Source organism: Cervus canadensis, chromosome 16, assembly GCF_019320065.1.
Source record: "Cervus canadensis isolate Bull #8, Minnesota chromosome 16, ASM1932006v1, whole genome shotgun sequence".
NCBI classification, from domain to species: domain Eukaryota; kingdom Metazoa; phylum Chordata; class Mammalia; order Artiodactyla; family Cervidae; genus Cervus; species Cervus canadensis.
The window spans coordinates 14,705,378-14,729,381 of NC_057401.1; the positions used below are offsets into that span (position 1 = coordinate 14,705,378).

Consider the following 24,004-nt stretch of genomic DNA (forward strand, 5'->3'; position numbering starts at 1 on the left):
CTAGTAGCCAGGATCACACATCTGACAAATTCACAGTGGTTGATTTTGTTTTTTCAGCTTCTTTTGGCAACAGAACAAACTGTATTCTTATTTCTCTAACAACACCACCACCAAAAACAAGACATTAAAAGAGAGTAGAAGAAAGAAGAGAGAAAGAACACCTTGTATTCTCTTTACTATCAAAACAGGTTCTAAGGAAAAGGTTTGAGACCAGACATCACTTTTATGAATTTAAGTTAACATGTTACTGTTCTCAAAATATTTGCTGAGAAACTTTATACATAACTGTGTGAGAAAAATCTGTCTCTGTAAATGGAATTTATGCCCAACAAGGGCTTTAGAAGCCCAATAAATGGAGCAATTGTTTTGGGGACAGCTTAGTGGATTGACTATATTCTGCCCTACTTATACTAATTCAAAGTCAAGACAACTTATGTCTGGAAATACCATTGCATTTGTACTTTCTTAAGTGTAAGGGCCTTTTAACCTCATGCTGTGATTTTTAAACTAGCCATAGGGGAGGCCAGAGCCCTCAGTGGGCATTGAATATTGAACATCACCTTTTTATTTGATATATAATTCAATTCTAAAGTCACATATGTTTTCCATTAATGTGTTTGCTCTTAACAGTGTAAATAAAACATTTGTAAGAATGGTTGTCATTTTTGTTGAAAGGCTGTATTCATGATAATTGTATAGTTTTAGTTCACCAAGAGGTGCCATAGCCATCTTTGTTTATAGTGGTGCTTTATGGCTAATTTAATGCTTCCCTGTAAACATGCTTTTGAGATTGCTCATAAAGAATACCAAACCTGCTGTCTGGAGCTCATTGGACTCACTAGGTGATTTGTTTTTTGTGCCAGTCAAAATTTGATGACTGTGTAGTATAGTTTTATTTTGAATTGAATGGGCAAATACTCATGTTCTCACATAGGTATTCTTCCTAATCATGACTGTTTAGAGGTGCAAACTGAAGATAAATGTATTGACATCCTAGGCTGGTTTCAAAAATATTTTACCTTCTGGTGTGTTTAAAGAATGGTGAAGAGGCCAGTGGTCCTTTTCCAAGGAGCTGTCCAGGGTTCTTGAAGCCATAATTTCCAGATGGTTTCACACCAAGCTGGAAGCGCTTCCATCATGGCTTCTCCAGCCATGGCTGACTGTGGTATTTATTCATTCACTCAGCAAATAGTTACCGAGTGCTTGCTATGTGCCCAACTCGATTCTGGCTTCTGAAGGTGCAGCAGTGAACAAAACAGGCAAAAATCCCTGCCTTTTTGGAGCCTATTTTTTCAGTCAATAAACAAAGCAAATATTGAATAGCATGTTAAATCCTGATCAAATGCTAGGGAGGAAAATAAAGCTGGGAAATGCTGGAAAAGGGATGACAGTTTATAATGGGACCAGGAAGGCCTCACTGAGAAGGTGACTTTTGCACAAAGGCCTGACAGAAGTGAGAAAGTCATGTGGATAACTAGGGGAGAATTACACCTGGTCAAGGGACCAGCAAGTGAAAAAACCCCAAGGCAGGAGCATGAACTGGTGTATCTGAGTAACAGTGAAGATGGGTCAGGGGAGCCGAAGCTAAGTAACAAAGGGAATAAAAGTAGAGTGTGAAGTAATGATGGCGGTAGATTGAGGGAAGGTTAGTGTGGGTCTTAGAGGTGAAAGCTGAGACTCTTTTTTTCTATTCAAGAAAAACACTATCTGGGGGGAAATAAATAATTCAGTTTCTACTTTCAAGAATGCTAGTAACATTTCCTGGGTATCTGGAGTCAAGAAATACTTCTTCCTCTTAGGCTACAGGGGCTTCCCTGTAGCTCAGACAGTAAAGAATCTGCGTGCAATGTGGGAGACCCAAGTTTTATCCCTGGGTTGGGAAGATCCCCTGGAGGAGGGAATGGCTATCCACTCCAGTATTCTTGCCTGGAAAATTCCATGGACAGAAGAACCTGGTGGGCTACAGTCCATGGGACTGCAAAGAGCTGGGCACAACTGAACGACTAACACTTTTACTTTCTTGACCACAGGATACCTTGCTTCTTCTCTTTTCTTAATGGAAACAAAGACTAAAGTTTGCTTGGTGCTGTGTCTAAAATTTCTAATAGAGATTGATTCCTGAGTTTTTATAATTTACTTGCTTCTCTGCTACTTCTTTCATGTCCACAAAGCAGAAAACCTTTCCTGCTACCTTCTTAGAATTACTATACAAGAAGCTATTACTATTCCGACATTGTGTCACCTCTTTGGACATACTATTGAAATGTCAAATAACTCCCTGAGATTTAAGGATTATGGCTTTGACTAACTTAACCCTAGCTCCATGTTTGAAGTTACCTGCACAGTGAGCTTTCAAATTAAATGACATTGAAAGGAATTTATTCAATCCTGAGTATGGATGGCCTGATTTTCCTTGACCGAATCCTTCACTTAACTTGGAGATCAAATAGATGGTGACTTTTGAAGGAAGTTCCTATAACATATGAATGCTTGAGGAGGACGTGTTTGAAATGAAAAGCAGGAGACAGGGGAAGAAGAGTCTGGCTGCTAAGGTTCTTCCTTTAAGAGGGCCAGCTGCTCTTCCTGAGCCTCACTAACATGTCTTAGAGTCTCTCCAGCTGTCGCTCCTTGGCTGCAATGGGACGGTAGTGGGAAGAAGCTACTTTATTTCCTAGAGATGTGACTCTTCTACTGGCTTCTCTAATAAAACATAAATGCCACAAATAAAGGAATTCCAACTGCTTTATCATCATTCTATCCCCCGAGCTTTATGTCATGCCTGATCTATTTTAGGCTCACAAAATATTCCTTGAATAAATTAATTAATGAAATTAAATATAATATATTCCCTCTGCATTCTTCTGACTTCCTTCCAAACTTAATTCAGGATGTCTGCTTCTTGAGGAAATTGTGCATGCGTGCTAAGTCACTTCAGTTGTGTCCAACTCTGTGCCTCCCTTTGGACTGCAGGTTGCCAGGCTCCTGTGTCCATGGGATTCCTCAGGCAAGAACACTGGAGAGGGTTGCTGTGCCCTCCTCCAAGGGATCTTCCCAATCCAGGGATCGAACCCTCATCATCTATGTGTACTTGCATTGGCAGGTAGGTTCTTTACCACTAGCACCACCTGGGAAGCCCTTGAGGAAATTAGGTAACTTTTAAAATAGTGTAAGCCTGGGATAAGTAAGGAATGGGCAAGCATTAATGCCTTCAACATATGGACTTTGGATGTAGTTTCTTGAAAATATTCCAGTAGAGACTTGATTCAGATACCTGATCCAGACTAATATCCTACCATGTGTGTTGGGAAAAAGACAAAAGCAAAAATCAACAGTAGTGACAACAACAAAACTAGTAAGGACTTTGTGACTTAGAACATTAATGTATCTTTTAATGCTTGGATCTCTCTTTCCAACTGTTATTTTCATATCAGAGTCTCATTTTGCCCATTCCTCCTTCACTGCCCAGGACAGATATGTTAGAAACAGCACAGATTGGTGTCAAGTGGAATTGGATGTGAATTTCTGATTCCCAACTATGCTACAGTTTATTCACCTAAAAAAGCAAAATCAAGGGTTTCTAACTCAAAGGCTTTTAAGACTCAGTGAAATAAGATTTGTCAAGTGCCAGCTTAGAGTTTGGTATGTATAAGTTCCTTAAAAACACTGCTTCCCTTTTCCTTAAAATGCTGGCTCAGAGGTCATTAGTGGCCTTTTTCCCCTTTTTCTTACTATTCTCTGGGCCTCATTTACCTACTGGATATTTAGGGCTAAAAGGCTCAGAATCATTACAGAAGTAAGGGGTAGCATGGATGTGGGGAGGAAATAAAGGAATAGAGGTAGGGGGAAGAGAGAAGCAGAGTCAAGAACAAAGAAAGAAAAAATAGAATTCTAAGGTAAGCCTGGTTCAGATATGATAAGGTGATTTAAAATAGCTTCCTAATATGACTTCTTGCCTCCAATATTTAATCTTTATAGTTCATTCTTCACACTGAAACCAGAGTTATTTTCTTCTTTAGCTCATGCCATTTTCTAACTGTTCTTTCTTGTTTATCCCTATTGTACCTGGTGTATACTATGGTTGTTATATTTACTTTTTCTGACTTATATTAAGATAGAAAGTATTATTATTAATTAACTTAATATCTAAAGTTTTGAGTCTGTATGAAAAAGCAAATTTGAGACATTCTATGTCTCTAATAGCTTCTAATTAGCTGGCAATTTATAATATGAATCCCAACTCTTCTCCTCATTTATTGTAAGTGATATCTATTCATTATTATATCTTCACACTTTTCTCTGGTTCCTGAATGTTGTAAATATCTCATAATACAATACAGATATAATGTGAGTAGATTTCTGTGAAATTTCAAGAACTACAAAAAATACTGGAAGTGAGGAAGTCCTGGTAAATGTCAAAATCACTCACAAAACTATTGACTGGATTGAAAAGCAGAGAAAATTGACAAGGATGATAACAAAATCATCAAAGGAGAATAATTTGCACACCCAAACATCAGGAAAATTGATAAAGCTGATTAACATTTTTACAAAGGAGATTCTCTCTAAGATAGTGTTATAAAAATTCAAATCAAAAGTGAAGGTTGTAATATAAACATTTTGCAGAAAAAAATCACACACTAAAACCTAACATATGAGTTATTTTTTGTTGCAATTATATCCTATGTTTTATTAAATATAAACTAGAATGGATTTTTTTTCATGACTTTGAGTTCTGAGTTTCATTTTTTAAAGACTAAATTCAGGCCACATTTTTTAAAACTGTAGTTACTATGAACTTCTGTTCCCTGCATTAAGAGGCCTTACCTGCTCCCAATTATCCTGGGAAAAGGAGCTCTTCCTGTAGTTAGCTTTTTGAAGACTGCTGGACACCATTAAAATGTTAGCTCCATGAAAAAATCTACCATGTTTTCAATAGCCAATATAATGCCCTGTACATGAACACTAATGTACTTCATGGCAAATAGATGGGGAAACAATGGAAACAGGGACAGACTTTATTTCCTCGGGCTCCAAAATCACTGCAGATGGTGACTGCAGCCATGAAATTAAAAGACATTTGCTCCTTGGAAGAAAAGTTATGACCAATCTAGATAGCATATTAAAAAGCAGAGACATTACTTTGCTGACAAAGATCCATCTAGTCAAAGCTATGGTTTTTCCAATCGTCTTTTATGGATGTGAGAGCTGCACTGTAAAGAAAGTTGAGTGCTGAAGAATTGATGCTTTTGAATTGTGTTTGAGAAGACTCTTGAGAGTTCCTTGGTCTGCAAGGAGATCCAACCAGTCCATCCTAAAGGAAATCAGTCCTGAATATTCATTGGAAGGACTGATGCTGAAGCCAAAACTCCAATACTTTGGCCACTTGATGCAAAGAGCTGACTCATTGGAAAAGACCCTAATGCTGGGAAAGATTAAAGGCAGGAAGAGAAGGGGACAACAGAAGATGAGATGGTTGGATGGCATCACCGACTCGACGGATATGAGTTTGAGCAAGCTCTGGGAGTTGGTGATGGACAGGGAGGCCTGGTGTGCTGCAGTCCATGGGATCACAAAGAATTGGACATGACTGAGCGACTGAACTGACTGACTGACCAATTGCTGTGTGCCAAATACTGATCTCAACACTTTACAAGTATGAACTAATTTAATTATCAGAATAATCTTTCAAGGTCAGTAGTATCTTTAAACATGAGAAAACAAAAGCACAGAGAAATTAAGTAACTTGTCTAAGGTCACACAGCTTGTAAATGGTAAAGATGGAAATCAAACCCAGGCTGTCTAGTTCCAGAATCCATGCTCCTAGACCATACACTATGTTGTCTCTATTGTTTTAGGCTGCCTCCAGATGTTTAAGTTAAGATTTGAGTAATCTATGTGAGTATAGTAATACAGTCTATAGATTAGATTCAAATGAGACTCTGGGGGAGAGAGTTTATGGTATCTTTGGTTATGACAAATGCCAGAAGAAAAATGTGAAAACTAAAACAAACAAAACGTCCAAAATTCCTCTAATGAAACTAACACCATTTGGTATCTTTCACTATATTATTTTATTCTATTTTTATCCTTATCATTTTTGATCATAAAAGTACAAAAAGTGCAAATGCTACAGAAATATTTCGCCAATTGTTTTTTTCTACTGCACATTGATACATCTTGTATTATAGTCCAAAATGCTTTGCTATATATGCCTATTATATGTGTGTGTGTGTGTGTGTGTGTGTGTGTGTGTATATATATGTTCAGTTTAGTCTCTCGGTCATGTCCAATTCTTTGCGACCCCATGAACAGCAGCACGCTAGGCCTCCCTGTCCATCACCAACTCCCGGAGTCCACCCAAGCCCATGTCCATTGAGTTGGTGATGCCATCCAACCATCTCATCTTCTGTCAACCCCTTCTCCTCCTGCCCTCAATCTTTCCCAGCATCAGGGTGTTTTCAAATGAGTCAGCTCTTCGCATCAGGTGACCAAAGTATTGGAGTTTCAGCTTCAACATTAGTCCTTCCAATGAACACCCAGGATTGATACATATATGTATATGTATATGTACATATAACACTAAATTACTTTGCTGTGTCCTTGAAACTAACACAACATTGTACATCAACTATATTTCAATAAAAAACTTGGACCATCACATACAAGTGGTATCTAATATAGACCACAATAAGCTTAAAAATTAAAAATTACATGAATTTGAGCAAACTTCAGGAGATAGTGAAGGACAGGGAAGCCTGGCATGCTGCAGTTCATGTGGTCACAAAGAGTTGGACATGACAGTGAATGAAGAACAACAACAAAAAGCTTAAAAAACTTCATCAATTAAAGAATAAAAACCATATGATTATCTAAATAGATGCAGAAAAAGCTTTTGATAAATATCAACTCCCATTTACAATAGAAAACTTTCTAGAAAGTGGGCACAGATGGAACACAACTGACATAATAAGGGTCATTTATGACAAACTCGTAGCTAACATCACATGCTAAGGTGAATAGCTGAAAGCATTTCCTCTAAGATCAGGAACAAGACAAGGATGCCCACTCTCACCACTTTTATTTCACATAGTTTTGGAAGCCTTAGCCACAACAAACAGTGAAAAAAAGAAATAAAGGACTCCAAATTGGAAAAGATGAATTAAAACTTCCACTGTCTGTAGATGCCATGATGCTATATATATAAAATCCTAAAGCTTCTATCAGAAAACTATTGGAGCTCACCAATTAGTTGGGCAAATTTGCAGGGTAAAAATACAACAAAATCTGTTGCATTTCTATACCCTAACAATGAAAGATCAGAAAGAGAAATGAAGGAAACAGTCTCACTTACCATCACATTAAAAAAAAAAAAACAACTAGGAATAAACCTACCCAACAAATTAAAAGAGCTGTACTCCAAAAACTATGAGATACTAATGAAAGAAATTGATGATGATACAAACAGAAAGATATACCTTGTTACTAGATTGGAAGAATCAATATTGTCAAAATGACTAGATTACCCAAGGCAATCTACAGATGCAGTGCAATCCCTATCAAATTACCAATGGCATTTTTCATAGAACTAGTACAAAAATGTTTAAGATGTGTGTAGAAGCACAAAAGACTGTGAATAGCCAAAGCAATCTTGAGAAAGAAAAATGGAGCTGAAAGAATCACTCTCTTTCAGACCACATAAAAGTCACAGTAATCAAGACAGTATGGTACTGGCATTAAAAACAGATATATAGACCAATGTAACAGGATAAAAAGCCAGAGGTAAACTCTGCACATAGGGTCACCTAATCTATGACAAAGGAGGCATACACATCTATACAGTGAAGAAAAGACAACCTCTTTAATAAGTGGTGCTGGGACAGCCACATGTACAAGAATGAAATTAGAACACTCTCTAACACCATATGCAATACTAAAATAAACTCAAAATGGTTTACAGACCTGAATGTAAGGCAGACACTATGAAACTCTTAGAAGAAAATGTAGGCAGAACACTCTTTGACATAAATAGCAGCAATATCTTTTTGGATTCACCTCCTAGAGTAATGGAAATAAAGACAAAAATAAACAAATGTGTCCTAATTAAGAGGGCTTCCCAGACTGTCCTAGTGGTAGAGAACCCGCTTGTCAGTGCAAGAGACTTAAGAGGTACGGGTTTGATCCCTGGGTTGGGAAGATCCTCTGGAGGAGGGAATGGCAACTTACTCCAGTGTTCTTATTTGGAGAATCCCACAGACAGAGGAGCCTGGCAGGCTACAGTCCACAGCGTCTCACAGAGTCAGACACAACCGAAGCCACTTAGCATGTAAACATGTCCTAATTAAACTTAAAAGCTTTTGCACAGCAAAGGAAACCATAAACAAAACTAAAAGGCAGCCTACAGAATGGGAGAAAATATTTGAAAACAATGTTACTGTCAAGGGATTGATTTTCAAAATGTACAAACAGCCCATACAGCTCAATACCAAAAAAAAAAAAAGAATCAACATTGCTAATTATGAGAGAAATGCAAATAAAAATTACAATGAGGTATCATCTCCTACCAGTCAGGATGGCCAGCATCAAAAACACCTAGAAAAATTAAATGCTGGAGAGGGTGTGGAGAAAAGCGAATTCTCCTGCATTGTTGGTAGGAATGTAAATTGGTACAGCCATTATGGAGAAACTAAAAATAAAAGTGCCATATGATCCAGCAAGTGCGCTCTTGGGCATATATATGGAGAAAACTATAATTTGAAAAAGTACACGCACCCCAATGTTCATTGCAGCACTATTTATAATGGCTGAAACATGGAAGCAAACCATATCTATCAACAGAGGTATCAATGAACACATGTGTATATACACACACACACACACACACAGCATGGACTATTACTCAGCCATAAAAAAGAATGAAATAATGCCATCTGCAGCAACAAGAATGGATTATCATACGAAGTGAAGCAAGAAAGACAAATATGATATCACTTTTAAAAGTGATATAAAGGAATATAAAAATAATTTGACAACTGAACTTATTCAGAAAACAGAAATAGACTCACAGACATAGAAAATAAACTCATGATTACCAGAGGGTAAGTGGGGGAGAGACATAAATTAGGAGCTTGGTATTAACATATACACAGTACTATATATAAAATTGACAATCAATAAGGGCCTACTATGTACCACAGGGAACTATTCTCAATATTTTGCAATAACCTATAAAAGAATTTTTAAAAATAATAGACATATCTCTATGTATAACACTTGAAATTAACTATACACTTGATTGCTATACACTTGAAATTAATACAAAATTGTAAATCAACTATATTTCATTAAGAAAAATATGCATCATTATGTTTCACCAATAATTAGAAAATAACCCCAAATGATTTGTGTGAATGTGCTTAGTGGTGAAAATCTTGATGGGGATGTTTTCACAACAACATCACAGAGAATAGGAGCAGCATGTTTGACAGAAGAGTCTTCAAGCAAAGCAGATTGTGCATGACCTAGCCCCCAGGAGGTCACAGGTGTCTGCATAGGGGCTTTTCCCTGCCACAGGTAGGGAGTGAAGGAGTTCAAACCAAACTTAAAACTTGCAAAGATATTGGGGGGGGCTTGTTGTTTCTGAGTTACATGTATGTTTTGTTTGACTTTTAAAAGAGTGCATCTGGTTAAAGAAAATAGTGTATATGTGTATGCATGTGTGGATGTGTTGGTGTGTGTATGGAAGACCACTGAACCTTAACGCATGTTCCCCAAAACTGTTCATTTGCTCATATTATTTTCTTGCCAGGGGTCACTCAGTATGGTCAAGAGACTCTGTGATAAGGAACTTGGACAAATTGCATGAATTTCTGAAGACAAAGTATCATCCTAGCAATGAGCACACGGTTTGGTAAATAGTAGACGTGCCCAATTGATAGTCAATGAGTAGACTCTACAAGACTGTGCCTTATGATATCACAGAGACATCTGGGCCCTTTGATGTCTGTAAAGTCTTAGCCTTGGTCTTACATATGCGTCATATACTTTGTTACTCTTGGCGGAAATCTCCTGGCATAGACTGAGTCTGCCTGTAATACCAACCTCAGTGGTAAATGAAATATTTGCTGCCTTTCTCTCCCCACTAGATCATGAGGAAATCTCCCTCCTGCTGATTTCAATGCTGTTTATGTGTACAACATTTACCATCATAATTAGTGCTATACATAGAAGTCATTAGGAAACGTTTTGCTTTTCTAGTTTGCAGGTAACAGGATCTCCCCAATAAAATTTGGAATTTCTATCTACTTATGTTCAATGTTTTGTTTCCTGGGGATTCTCCTTCCTACATCCTGTGGGCACAGACTTGGGAATGAAAAGAAAGCAGAGTCTCTTTTTTCCCTTCACCTGCCATCAGCGTTCACAAATCGCCCTGGGCATTTAGTAACTGTTGGAGTAAAAGTATCAGAGGATGAGGGACAGAGAAGGAAGTTTATGCTTCTTCAGTGCTTCAATTCTTACCAGATTCCCTGTCCTCACTTTTCTCCTCTTCTCACAAATGTGCCCCCAGTTTCCTTTGCACCTGCACACTCAACCCCAACTAGGGCCAGCCTGGCCAGAATCAGGGCTGGGTGGGGTAGGGAGATCATTACTAGGTCTAGATCACTACTAGATATAGACGATCTAGGTCATCTAGATCATTACTATTTTTTCCCTTTAAAACAACCACCCCTTCCATTACTCTGTTATCATCATGAACAATGGATTTATTATTTTTAACTTGCAATGTTATAATCACTGCTTGTAGCCTCAGCAAGCTCTAACTATGCATCCCATGGCTTGTTCAGGGGACCATAGCTCCCTGCCGTGCACTGCTGGGAACGGAATCATTGTTTGTTCCTTCTGGGCTTGTCTTGACTGACTTTTACCTCATTGAGATCTTCCTCTCTAGCCTTTGTGCCTCACGCTTGCTTTGACTGACCTCCATTCTGCTCTTCCCTTCCAAATCCCTGTAGAGTGAGTTCCAATGATGAGCTATGATTCACATGGGGTGGGATGGGCAATATAGGTTCAGGGTTGCTCTGAGAAGTGATTTATAAAGAGTAGAATAGTATTTAATGCTGAAACACTCCCAAAGTGTTTTTACTTTTTTCTTTTCTTTTCTTTTTTTTACTTTTTTCTATTTAAGTAATTACATTGGATTTTGATTCAAAATTTTGCTTTGATTTAGCACTGCGGTGGAATATTCTTAAGCATTTAAATTTCACCAATAATCCCCAAAATATATATTTAAATTGTTTTTTCTTTTTATTCCAGAATCTGCTTAGGTTTTACTCATTGCATTCAGTTGTTGTGCCCCTTTGGTTTATCTCTCACCATGTTTGTTTTACACGATGTTTATTTTTTACTAACCCTCTTTGAAGTTCATTATCTTCAGAAAACAGACCATGTTATGCCCCTCCACTCCCACCCTTTTCTCCAGTCACTATTGCCCCTTTAGAGTCTTCATCCCTATTCGCCACTCACACCTCTCTGGACCTGTTCTGGTACTTGGTAATATGGCTGGACAAGCTTTATAACATAGCTGCCATTGTCCTCAGTGTACCTGGGGTAGAAGGAAAAGTTTGGGGTGAAGACACACCAGTGAGACACAAGCACACACACTTACACGTGAGACCCTTCTCTCTCCTAAAATTTCTCTCCTAGAATTGTGCACCGTCAGCCCAGGAACCCAGGATAGGAGCAACTGAGACTCTTTCATGGTTGCCAAGGGTTACGCTTATATCCCAGTTTGAGTCTTAAGTAAAAACTGCTGCTCCTGGTTGATGGACAGATACTGGCCTGACAAATGACTGGAAGATTCCACGGTAGCATCTTTTCCAGAGATATTCTTCAAATGCAGAGATTGCTCAGAAAGCCTGAAGGCATTTTTATTGCAGAGAGAGGTTTTTAACTTGTCAAAAAAATATATATTCCTCTTCAGGGAGAAGACAATAATTAATAGACAATAAAAGCATGTCAGAACACTTCCCCAGACCCTGGAGGAGATGCTGGCAGGCCCTGTACTGATAGGGAAGCAGGGAGTTAGAAAAGCTGTGCCGGAACGGACCTGTTCTGGGTTGACTCTGAGCAGTCAGAGATCACCTGCTGGCGCTAATGACCGCCTCTGAGTTCGGGCCAGCTCCTGAGGATGCTGAGAGACCTGTGCCAGTTGGCCCTGGGTGCCGGCAGCCTGCACAAGTGAACTGAAGGCTTGTTCTCTGTGTAGGCTTTGTCTTCTCCACAGGAGCTTCTGTCCTCTGTCCCTTCCGTTCCTTGTCAGCCGATGAGGGCTGGCTATTGAGTACCCCAGGCATCACATTGCACTTGGCGACAGACACAGTCAGAGTGACACAGCTTAGCCTCAAGTAGAAGGGCAGGGGCTGTGCCTTTTATAAATCTGCTCTAGTTTGCAGCTCCTACTTCAGAGGAGCTCAGCACATCTCACTCACTTCCAAAGGGAGCTGATCCCATCTCTCTCTTTCCAATTCTCATGCACTGAACGGCTTGGGATGCCCTCAGGTTTGGAGTTGAAGGGATGGGATTATGCATGGCTGTTAAATCTCATGCTGCTTTTAATCAGCAACCAAAGTTGTTGGAACTCAGCAGAGAGACCAGGTGTACCATCAAGAATCTGGCAGGGAGTCACTGTAGCAGGTGTCTGAGAGCCTTGGCTCTCACAGTGAGTTCAAATCCTGACTGTGCTATTTACCAGTTAAATGACCTTGAGTAGACGTCTTTAACCCCTCCTTATCAGTAGAACGAAAATTATTACAGTAGTTATTGTTCAGTCATTATACAGTAAAATCATTAGAGATCTTCATAAGATTATTACACAGTTATTATACAGTATAATTATTACAGTGAAGGTCTTCATAAGATCTTCAGATGGTTTTGTTTGTTTTTTAATTAATTAATTAATTTTAATTGGAGGCTAATTACTTTATAATATTGTAGTGGTTTTTGCCATACATTGACATGAATCAGCCATGGATTTACATGTGTTCCTCATCCTGAACCTCCCTCCCACCTCCCTCCCCATCCCATCCCTCAGGGTCATCCCAGTGCACCAGCCCTGAGCACCCTGTCTCATGCATCGAACCTGGACTGGTGATCTATTTCACATATGGTAATATACATGTTTCAATGCTATTCTCTCAACTCATCCCACCCTCACCTTCTCCCTCAGAGTTCAAAAGTCTGTGCTTTACATCTGTGTCTCTTTTGCTGTCTTGCATATAGGGTCATCGTTACCATCTTTCTAAATTCCATATATATGCGTGAATATACTGTATTGGTGTTTTTCTTTCTGACTTACTTCCCTCTGTATAATAGGCTCCAGTTTCATCCACCTCACTAGAACTGACTCAAATGCATTCTTTTTCATAGCTGAGTAATATTCCATTGTGTATAAGTACCAAAGCTTTCCTATCCATTCATCTGCCGATGGACATCTAGGTTGTTTCCATGTCCTGGCTATTATAAACAGTGCTGCGATGAACATTGGGGTACATGTGTCTCTTTCAGTTCTTGTTTCCATGGTGTGTATGCCCAACAGTGGGATTGCTGGGTCATATGGCAGTTCTATTTCCAGTTTTTTAAGGAATCTCCACACTGTTCTCCATAGTGGCTGCACTAGTTTGCATTCCCACCAACAGTGTAAGAATGTTCCCTTTTCTCTGCACTCTCTCCAGCATTTATTGTTTGAAGACTTTTTGACAGCAGTCATTCTGACTGGCATGAGATGATACCTCATTGTGGTTTTGATTTGCATTTCTCTGATAATGAGTGATGTTGAGCATCTTTTCATGTGTTTGTTAGCCATCTGTATGTCTTCTTTGGAGAAACGTTTCGGATGGTTTTACCACAGTGCATGTGAAGTGCTTAGTACATGCTCTGCCACACAGAAAGAGGCTGAGAAATGATAGCAATCATCAGGGTGGTAGATTTCAGCAATTACACACTCTATATCATAAGGTCATGCATATAATAAAATTAATGCTTTGGCATCTCTTGATTCTTTCACTTAGTATCTGAAACAAGAATTTCTATGAGGCCTTTCCTAAGTTATTAGAATTCTTCCTTAATATATTTGAGTTCTCTAAATAATTAGATGATTAAAATCTCTAATATCTCATACTAAAGAGACAAGAGAGTAATATTATACCCCCTTGATTGATGCTAAAGAATTAAAGACAGCTGGTGGAAAATGGCTAAAATCCTTTTCTAACATGTCAATAAAAATTAACACAAGTATAAAATTTTGAACTCCCTTCTCTTACTTATCTTACTTCCTGGAGAAGGAAATGGCAACCCACTCCAGTATTCTTGCCTGGAGAATCCCATGGACGGAGTAGCCTGGTGGGCTACAGTCCACGGGGTCGCAAAGAGTCGATACGACTGAGCGACTTCACTTTTCTCTTACTAAATGTTGTCAAAAAGTACTTGCAAGATTGTGAATGCAGTTTATGTGATCTGATTCTATGACGAATATTCAAGATTTTATTTTCAAAGAACGAACTAAAAAGCTATATCCCCAGCGCTGTCCTGTGAAGAAAGCTATGAATATTGAAAAGCCAGGCCAGTTAGAGGTAGAATTCTGAGCAGCCATCGTTTTCTTGCTTCTGTGCTGTGGTTATGCTGTTTGGCCTTTGCCTCTCTTTTAGGGGTCTTATTTAGTTAAGGAAAATGAATTTTCCCTGCAACTGGAATTATCTTGCTAATAAAATGCAAAGCTGACATGAGTTATTCTGTGAGGATAGCAACTAAGGCCTAGGTTCCCAAGTTTTTCTTGGAATTCTCCCACCCTTGTTGTCTGCAAAGCTGGACCTTCATTTAACTCAAGTGTCTCTACTCAATAGTGAAGGGACCTTTCCAGGTGGCACTAGTGGTAAAGAACCCGCCTGCCAATGCAGGGGACATAAGAGACCAGGTTCAATTCCTGGGTTGGGAAGATCCCCTGGAGGAGGGCATGGCTAATCCACTCCAGTATTCTTGCCTGGAGAATCTCATGGACTGAAAAGCCTGGCAGGCTACAGCTCATAAGGTCATAAAGAGTCAGACATGACTGAAGCAACTTAGTATTCACGCACACTACTTAATAGTGAAACTTGTTCCAGCAACTTTCCTTGAGAACATAATCTTTAGTATATTTCATCATTCTCTCTCCCCTAACCCTGAATCATTTTCACAACACGTACCTTTCCCTGAGATATCACAAATTAATTTTTAATTATTGCCTTCTTGTCACACTCCACCACCCCAACTCTCCCAAGATAAGAGTGGGTAGAATTTTACCAATCTTCACCAGTTCTATTACTGTATTTAGAATGGTTCCTGGCATGTATTGATGTTCAAAGTATTAATAAACAAACAAACCAAGAGGAAGGGTGGCGTGGTAGAAAAATTTTGGATTTAAAATTAAGGTACAGTTTTGACTCCTGGCTATGTTTGTACTAGAGCTGTATGCCGATGGGTGAGTCAAGTAATTTTTTGAGCTGTAGTTTCCTCACATTATGAAATAAGAAAATCTATCTTGCATAGGTGTTATGAGATTCAAATGAGATGGCACATGTGCAAATGCTTTATACCCTCCTTATAAACAACATTAATTTAAATAGATTTGTTATTATCACTCACAGACCAATAATTATGACCATTGAACTCTTCCAAGTTCAGAAGACATGACAACGCTTTATGTGTTTGGTAGTTAGCCAGTTTAGCCATGTTAAGTGTCAGTTAACTTTGTTTTTATCTTTCCCCAGAAAGCACAGGATGACGGTACTGAAGTCTTATAATTTTTGTTATTTGGCTAGAGCTCTGATTTTTAAGCCAAGTATGCATGAAATCTAACTAATACCCCAAAAGCCCCTAATCATAGAAGAAAGACCCTTCACTACAGGTTTCTTGGGGAGGACATTTCAAATAGATATCAAGTGTAGTTATTAAAAAAATTTTACATGACAGCCCAGAAATTAAATGAATATGTGGTGGATTTTTATTGTGAAGGTGATGGTAGACTGTACTTTGATTTGAATTGTTTAAACATTTATTGAAATTTTGATTTTAATAAAATCAATTTAATAAAATTTAAAAGTTTTAATTTAGCACTGAATATCTTTTACTACCTAAGTGATATACAACATAATTTTTGGTACCTAGAATATTTCATTTTTAACTTTCAATTCTGATGAATAAAATTCATATAAACACTGTAAGATTTTGAGGAGTTATTGATATGAATATTAATTAAAGATGCATTCATTAATAGATTATCCATTTTGAAATTTGGCAATATATATCCAAAGCTTTAAACATGTGTATAATTATGGGTCTAGTTATTCTACTTCTAGAGATTTCTCCCCCAAATTAATCACAATTGTGGGCAAAGCTTTATATATAAAGTTATTAATTGCTGCATTGGTTATAACATCAAAATTAAGGAAATAATCTGAATGTCTAATAATAGGGAATCAGTTAAATATATTATAGTATGTTTATTAAAAGGCATATTATATATCCAGGAAAAGGATATAGAAGAGTATTTAATGTCATGAGAAATATTCATTACATAGTATTAACTGAAAAAAAATATAGCTCATGTTCTATGTGTGTGTGTGCATATAGAATCATTTTCAATGGAATAATCTGAAATTTATGGGGTTCAAACAGAAAAAGACTGTTTTTAAACAGCTACTGCCTTCAAATGTATTCTGTTGAATCTCCCTTCTATTCCCTTCGTGATATGTTGGAAAGACAGCTTAGCTTTTTTTTGATGTTTTCTGTTATGAACATGGTCTCCATAATTACACATTTTTAGGCATTGAGAGGTCCTATGCATTCTAAATGGAAACTTTTAAGTTCATACCCCGGAAGTGTGGTTTGTTTTTCCACACTTCCTCATATTCCTTCTCTGATTTTTCTGGCTCCTTTAGGGCTGGGCAGGGGGGAAAGGGCATTAGAGGGACATGAGTAACTGTCTATGTCCCCAGTGTTATTATAATCTGTCTGTGTGGCAGGCATCCAAAGCCTGACTCTTTAATTGGATAGAAACATGAATTCTTTGGCTGTTCTGAAAAATACTCATGCTATATAGTTCCTCAATACAAGCATTTTGGACCTCTTCCAGCTAAACCCTCTCTGATTCTCCTTTGTTATGAATTCTATTACCTCTCACTATACAGCTCTCTTGCCTGGTTAGCTGCCCTCTTGGGCAGAATCATTTCAAGATAATGTGAGCTTACCTACTCTGTATAGCCTCTAATTGGGCCACAGAAAACTCATACATTCTTTTTTTTTTTTTTAATGGGAGTGTAGGCAACCCATTCCAATATTCTTGCCTGGAGAATCCCATGGACAGATGAACCTGGCAGGCTACAGTCCATAGGATCGCAAAGAGTTGGATATGACTAAAGTGACTTAGCATGCAGCAAGCACATAATTGATTTACAATGTGTTACTTTCTTCTGTATAGCACAGTGAATCAGTTGTAAATATACCCTGGTGGCTCAGTTGGGAAAGAGTCTGCCGGCAATGCAGGAGACCTGGGTTCAATTCCTGGGTCAGGAAGATCCCCTGGGGAAGGAAATGGCAACTGACTCCAGGCTTCTTGCCTGGAAAATTCCATGAAAAGAGGAGCCTGGTGGGCTACAGTCCATGGGGTCATGAAGAGTTGAGATGACTGAGTGACTAACACTTTTACTTCACTCTTTTTTAGATTCTTTTCCCATGTAGGTCATTACATAGTATTGAGGAGAGTTACCTGTGCTATACAATAAGTCCTTATTAGTTATCTATTTTATATATACTAGTATGTATATGTGGAGAAGGCAATGGCACCCCACTCCAACTCTTGCCTGGAAGATCCCATGGATGGGGGAGCCTGGTGGGCTGCAGTCCATGGAGTTGCTAAGAGTTGGTCACGACTGAGCGACTTCCCTTTCACTTTTCACTTTCATGCATTGGAGAAGGAAATGGCAACCTGATCCAGTGTTCTTGCCTGGAGAATCCCAGGGACGGGGGAGCCTGGTGGGCTTCTGTCTACGGGGTCGCACAGAGTCAGACATGACTGAAGTGACTTAGCAGCAGCAGCAGTGTGTATATGTCAACCTGATCTCCCAGTTTATCCCTCTCCCCCTTAACCTCTGATAAACACAAGACTGTTTTCTACATCTGTAACTCTTTTTCTGTTTTGTAAATAAGTTTACTGGTACCATATTTAGATTTCACATAGAAGCAATGTAATACAATATTTGTCTTTCTCTATCTGACTTCACTCAGTGTGACACTCTCTAGCTCCATCCACGTTGCTGCAAATGGCATTATTTCATTCTTCACAGCAGAGTAATATCCCATGGCATATATCCACCACACATTATTGCTATAGCAAATAATAATCACAGTTCAAGATTTCATACTGCTGCCCTCTCTGCTTTTCCAATGAGAGGCCAAATTGGCCAACCTCTATGCTATAGTGTTCTCTAAGTGATAAACTGGTATCAACCTTTATGTTCATACACAATCCCAGGCTCCAGAGACATTTCAAGCTCTTATAATAACTCCCTTCACTGAGGAATCTAGGTTTTTGCAGTTCAGCATAGATAAACAAGGCCACCCAAGAGAATAAAGATCAAGTCACAGACCAGTTAGGACAACATGGAGAAGATGGAAATCATAAGTGAAGAGCAAGTTTATGAGGGAAAAGGGTGTTTACAGACTCACTGTGGTTCTGTTTCTAGCATAGGTTGATGAGTGTATAAGTCTATAATAAATCAAAGGAAGCTCCCTAACTCCAAGTACTGGAACTAAAGGAAGATGAAGAGCCAGTTGACGTATGCACATATTTTTATCCTGAGAGAACTGAAGTTCAGTATCTCTTCTAATTATTCTGAATCCAAGATGTAATAATTTATACCTGACCATTAAATTTGAAGATTTTTTGTCTTAAAGATGAAAAAGTATGTGTCAAAGCTCAACACCAAAGAATATTAAAATTTTATTCAAGGTTCTGAATAATTCATAATTTATCTACTTTCCCCCTCTGACAGAAATATGATATAATTTTAATGGGATGTGTTGTTGGACATGAGTTTGAGCAAACTCTGGGAGATAGTGAAGGACAGGAAAGCTGGCATGCTATGGTCCATGGGGTCGCAAAAAAGTCAGACATGACTAAGTGACTGAACAAAAATTTTATTTTCTTAGGCTGTCCAGATGGCTCAGTGACAAAGTATCCACTTGCCAAGCAGGAGACATGGGTTCGATTCCTAGTTCAGGAAGATCCCCTGGAAGAGGTAATGGCAACTCACTCCAGTATTCTTGCCTGGGAAATTCCACGGACAGAGGAGCCTGCCAGGCTATAGTCCATGGGGTCACAAAAGAGTTGAACACAACTTAGCAACTAAAGAATAACAACAACAGCTGTTCTTTAAGGATAATATCAATGAACCATTTGGTTTACAAGATCTAAAATATGTGTGGCATTCTTTCTGTTACATTTAATTTCCTTTTTTTCCCCTACACTAAGAGTTAACTGCTTTTTGGGTATAGCACTTAAAATATTGAGTGACTATCTCCTTCAAATTTTACTGGATAGTTGCTTAATCCATTGCTTCATTTTGAATGTGTCTTTTAAGCTAGTCTGTGTATTAATAAAGACAATGTACAACAGGGAAGTTACACTCCCCAGAGAAAGGTCAGCTGGCTATCTTCTAGGTAACATTCATTATCTTCATGAATGCGTTAATAGCTAAACACAAGTCTTAGGGACTCAGTTTCTATAATCATCAGTACACTGAAAACAAATTTCCTTTTCAGGTACTGTTTTACATTAATCAAGTTAGCAGCTATTCACATATATAAATGCAAGAAGCCAAATGTGATTGTCTGAGGAGGTCTTTACAAATAGCTGAGAAGTAGAAGGCAAAGGAGAAAGGGAAAGATATGCCATGAATGCAGAATTCTAGAGAATAGCAAGGAGAGATAAGAAAGTCTTCTTAAGTGAACAGTAAAAGAAATATACCAGAAACTATAAAACTCTTAGAGAAAAACATAGGCAGAACACTCAATGACATAAATCAAAGCAAGATCCTCTATGACCCGCCTCCTAGAGTAACGGAAATAAAAACAAAACTAAACAAGTGGGACCTGATTAAACTTAAAAGCTTTTGCACAGCAAAGGAAACTATAAGCAAGGTGAAAAGGCAGCCCTCAGAATGGGAGAAAATAATAGCAAATGAAACAACTGACAAAGAATTAATTTCTAAAATGTACAAGCAGATCATACAACTTAATACCAGAAAAACAAACCATCCAATCAAAAAGTGGGAAAAAGACCTAAACAGACATTTCTCCAAAGAAGACATACAGATGGCTAATAAACACATGAAAAGATGCTCAGCATTGCTCATTATTAGAGAAATGCAAATCAAAACTACAGTGAGATATCCTCTCACACCAGTCAGATGGCCATCATTAAAAAGTCTACACACAGTAAATGCTGGAGAGGGTGTGGAGAAAAGGGATCGCTCTTGTACTGATGGTGGGAATGTAAATTGATACAGCCACTATGGAAGACGGTATGGACATTCCTTAAAAACTAGAAATAAAACCACCATATGACTCAGCAATCCCTCTCCTAGGCATAAACTCTGAGGAAACCAGAATTGAAAAAAAAACACATGTATCCCATTGTTCATTGCAGCACTATTTACAATAGCTAGAACATGGACACAACCTAGATGTTCATCAACAGATGAATGGATAAAGAAGTTGTGGTACATATACACAATGCAATATTACTCAGGCATAAAAACAAACACATTTGAGTCAGTTCTAATGAAATGGATGAACCTCAAATCTATTATACAGAGTGAAGTATGTCAGAAAGAGAAAGATAAATATTGTATCCTAACACATATGTATGGAATCTAGAAAAATGGTACTGAAGAATTTATTTACAGGGCAGCAATGGAGAAACAGACATAGATAATAGACTTATAGACATGGGGAGATGGGAGGAGAGGGTGAGATGTGTGGAAAGAGTAACATGGAAACTTACATCACCATATGTGAAAGAGATAGCCAATGGGAATTTGCTGTCTGGCTCAGGAAACTCAAACAGGGGCTCTGTATCAACCTAGAGGGGTGGGATGGGAGGGAGATGGGAGGGAGGTTCAAAAGGGAGGGGGCATATGTGTACCTATGGCTGATTCATGTTGAGGTTTGACAGAAAACAACAAAATCCTGTAAAGCAATTATACTTCAATTAATAAATTAAAACAGTGAAAAAAATAGAAATAGAGGAAAACAATAGAATGGAAAAGACTAGAGATCTCTTCAAAAAATTTGAGATACCAGGGGAATATTTCATGCAAAGATGGGCCTCAATAAAGGACAGAAACAGCAAGGACCTAATGGAACCAAAAGAGGGTAATAAGAGGTGGCAAGCATACAGAGAAGAAATTTACAGAAAACGGTCTTGATGACCTGGATAACCACAATGATGTGGTCACTCACCCAGAGCCAGACATCCTGGAGTGTGAAGGAAGTGTTACTTAGGAAGCATTACTACAAACAAAGATAGTGGAGATGATGAAATTTCAGCTGAGCTATTTCATACCCTATAAGATGCTGCTGTTAAAGTGCTGCACTCAATATGTGAGCAAATTTGGAAAACTCAACAGTGGCCACAGGACTGGAAAAGATCAGTTTTCATTCCAATCCCAAAAAAAGGCAATCCCAAAGAATGCTCAAACTACCGCACAATTGCATTCATCTCACATGCAAAGAGCCAGACACAACTGAGCAACTAAGCACTCAGCATATGCACGCAAGGTAACGCTCGAAATCCGTCAAGCCAGGCTTCAGCAGTATGTGAACCGACAACTTCCAGATGTACAAGCTGGATTTAGAAAAGGCAGAGGAACCAGAGATCAAACTGCCAACATTTGCTGGGTCATAGAGAAAGAAAGGGAATTCCAGAAAAAACATCTACTTCTGCTTTATTGACTATGCTAAAGCTTTGGACTTTGTGGATCACAACAAAATGTAAAATTCTTCAAGAGATGGGAACACCAGACCACCTTACCTGTCCCCCGAGAAACCTGTATGCAGTACAAGAAGCAGCAGTTAGAACCAGACATGGAACAACAGATTGGTTCCAAATTGGGGAAGGAGTACATCAAAGCTGTATATTGTCATGCTGCCTATTTAACTTATATGCAGAGCACATCACGCAAAATGCCAGGCTGGATGAATAACAAGCTGAAATCAAGATTGTTGGGAGAAATATCAACAACCTCAAATATGCAGATGATACCACTCTAATGGCAGAAAGTGAAGTGGAACTAAAGAGGCTTTTGAGGAGAGTGTAAAGAGCTGGCTTAAAACTCAACATTCAAAAAACTAAGATCATGGCATCAGGTCCCATCATTTCATGACAAATAGATGGAGAAAAAGTAGAACACTGACAGATTTTATTTTCTTGGGCTCCAAAATCATTGTAGATGGTACTGCAGTCATGAAATTAACAGATGGGTGCATATTAGAGCTATGATAAACATAGAGTATTAAAAAGCAGAGACATCACTTTGTGACAAAGGGCCATCTTGTCAATGGTTTTTCCAGTAGTCATGTATGGATGTGAGAGTTGGACCATGAAGCAGGCTGAGCACTGAAGAATTGATACTTTCAAACTGTGGTGTTGGAGAAGACTCTTGATAGTCCCTTGGGCAGCAAGGAGATCAAACCAGTCAATCCTAAAGGAAATCAACCCTGAATATTCATTGGAAGGACTGATGCTGAAGTTGAAGTTCCAATCCTTTTTAAACAGAAGGGAAGGGGACAGAGCAAAACTTTTGAAAGGATGACAGCCTGAAGGCACAACAGAAACTGATTAGAACCAAATGGGTCCAAGATGGCAGACAAGGCAACTTGAACAGAACTTGCTCCTAGCATAAGCTCATTGTAGCACATCAGCAAGCTAAATGACATACCCAGAGATGCCATGACAGTTCCAGGGTCAGCTAACATAAAAGAGTGGCTATTATTTTTCCAACCCCTGGAAATCCCCATCTCTCCCCCCAAATAGTTAGAATAATCCACCCACTCATTGGCCTATGAAATTACCCAGTCCATAAAAGCTAACCACACCATATTTTGAAGCTTCACTTGCTCTCTGTGATGGCCCACACTTTGTGGCATGAGTTTTTCTCGAAATAAAATCCACTTCTTACCTATCACTTTGCCTTTCACTGAATTCTTTCTGTGATAAGACAGAAAGAATCTGAGCCTCAGTAAATCCAGACACCAGATAAGTGATGCCTGGGTTCAAGTCCCAAGGAGGCTTTTGGCCTGATTCCAATCCCGGCCACATGGGTTTGAGTTCCAAGTGGGGTTTTGGCTGGGTTGGAGTCCTGGCCTCATGGGTTTGAGTTCCAAACTAGGTATTGGCTGGGTTTGAGTCTTGGCACATGGGTTCAAGTCCCAATCTGTGGTAAATGGTTTCACTTTGCCCCCCTGACAGGAAGAGCTGACTCAATCTAAAAGACCTTGATGCTGGGAAAGATTGAGTGGAGGTGATGGAATTCCAGTTGAGCTATTTCAAATCCTGAAAGATGATGCTGTGACAGTGCTGCACTCAATATGCCAGCAAATTTGGAAAACTCAGCAGCGGCCACAGGACTGGAAAAGGTCAGTTTTCATTCCAATACCTAAGAAAGGCAATGCCAAAGAATGATCAAACTACCACACAATTGCACTCATTTCACACGCTAGTAAAATAATGCTCAAAATTCTCCAAGTCAGGCTTCAACAATACGTGAACTGTGAACTTCCAGATGTTCAAGCTGGTTTTAGAAAAGGCAGAGGAACCAGAGATCAAATTGCCAACACCTGCTGGATCATCGAAAAAGCAAGAGAGTTCCAGAAAAACATCTATTTCTGCTTTATTGACTATGCCAAAGCCTTTGAC

The 24,004-nt window shown here is 38.7% G+C and overlaps 1 protein-coding gene across 1 annotated transcript in view; it reads right to left on the bottom strand.

The window, feature by feature from the left end:
* RNF180 (ring finger protein 180) overlaps window positions 1–24,004 on the bottom strand; it is a 451,691-nt gene that overhangs the window by 359,529 nt on the left and 68,158 nt on the right. The gene's annotated exons all lie outside the window — the stretch shown is intronic.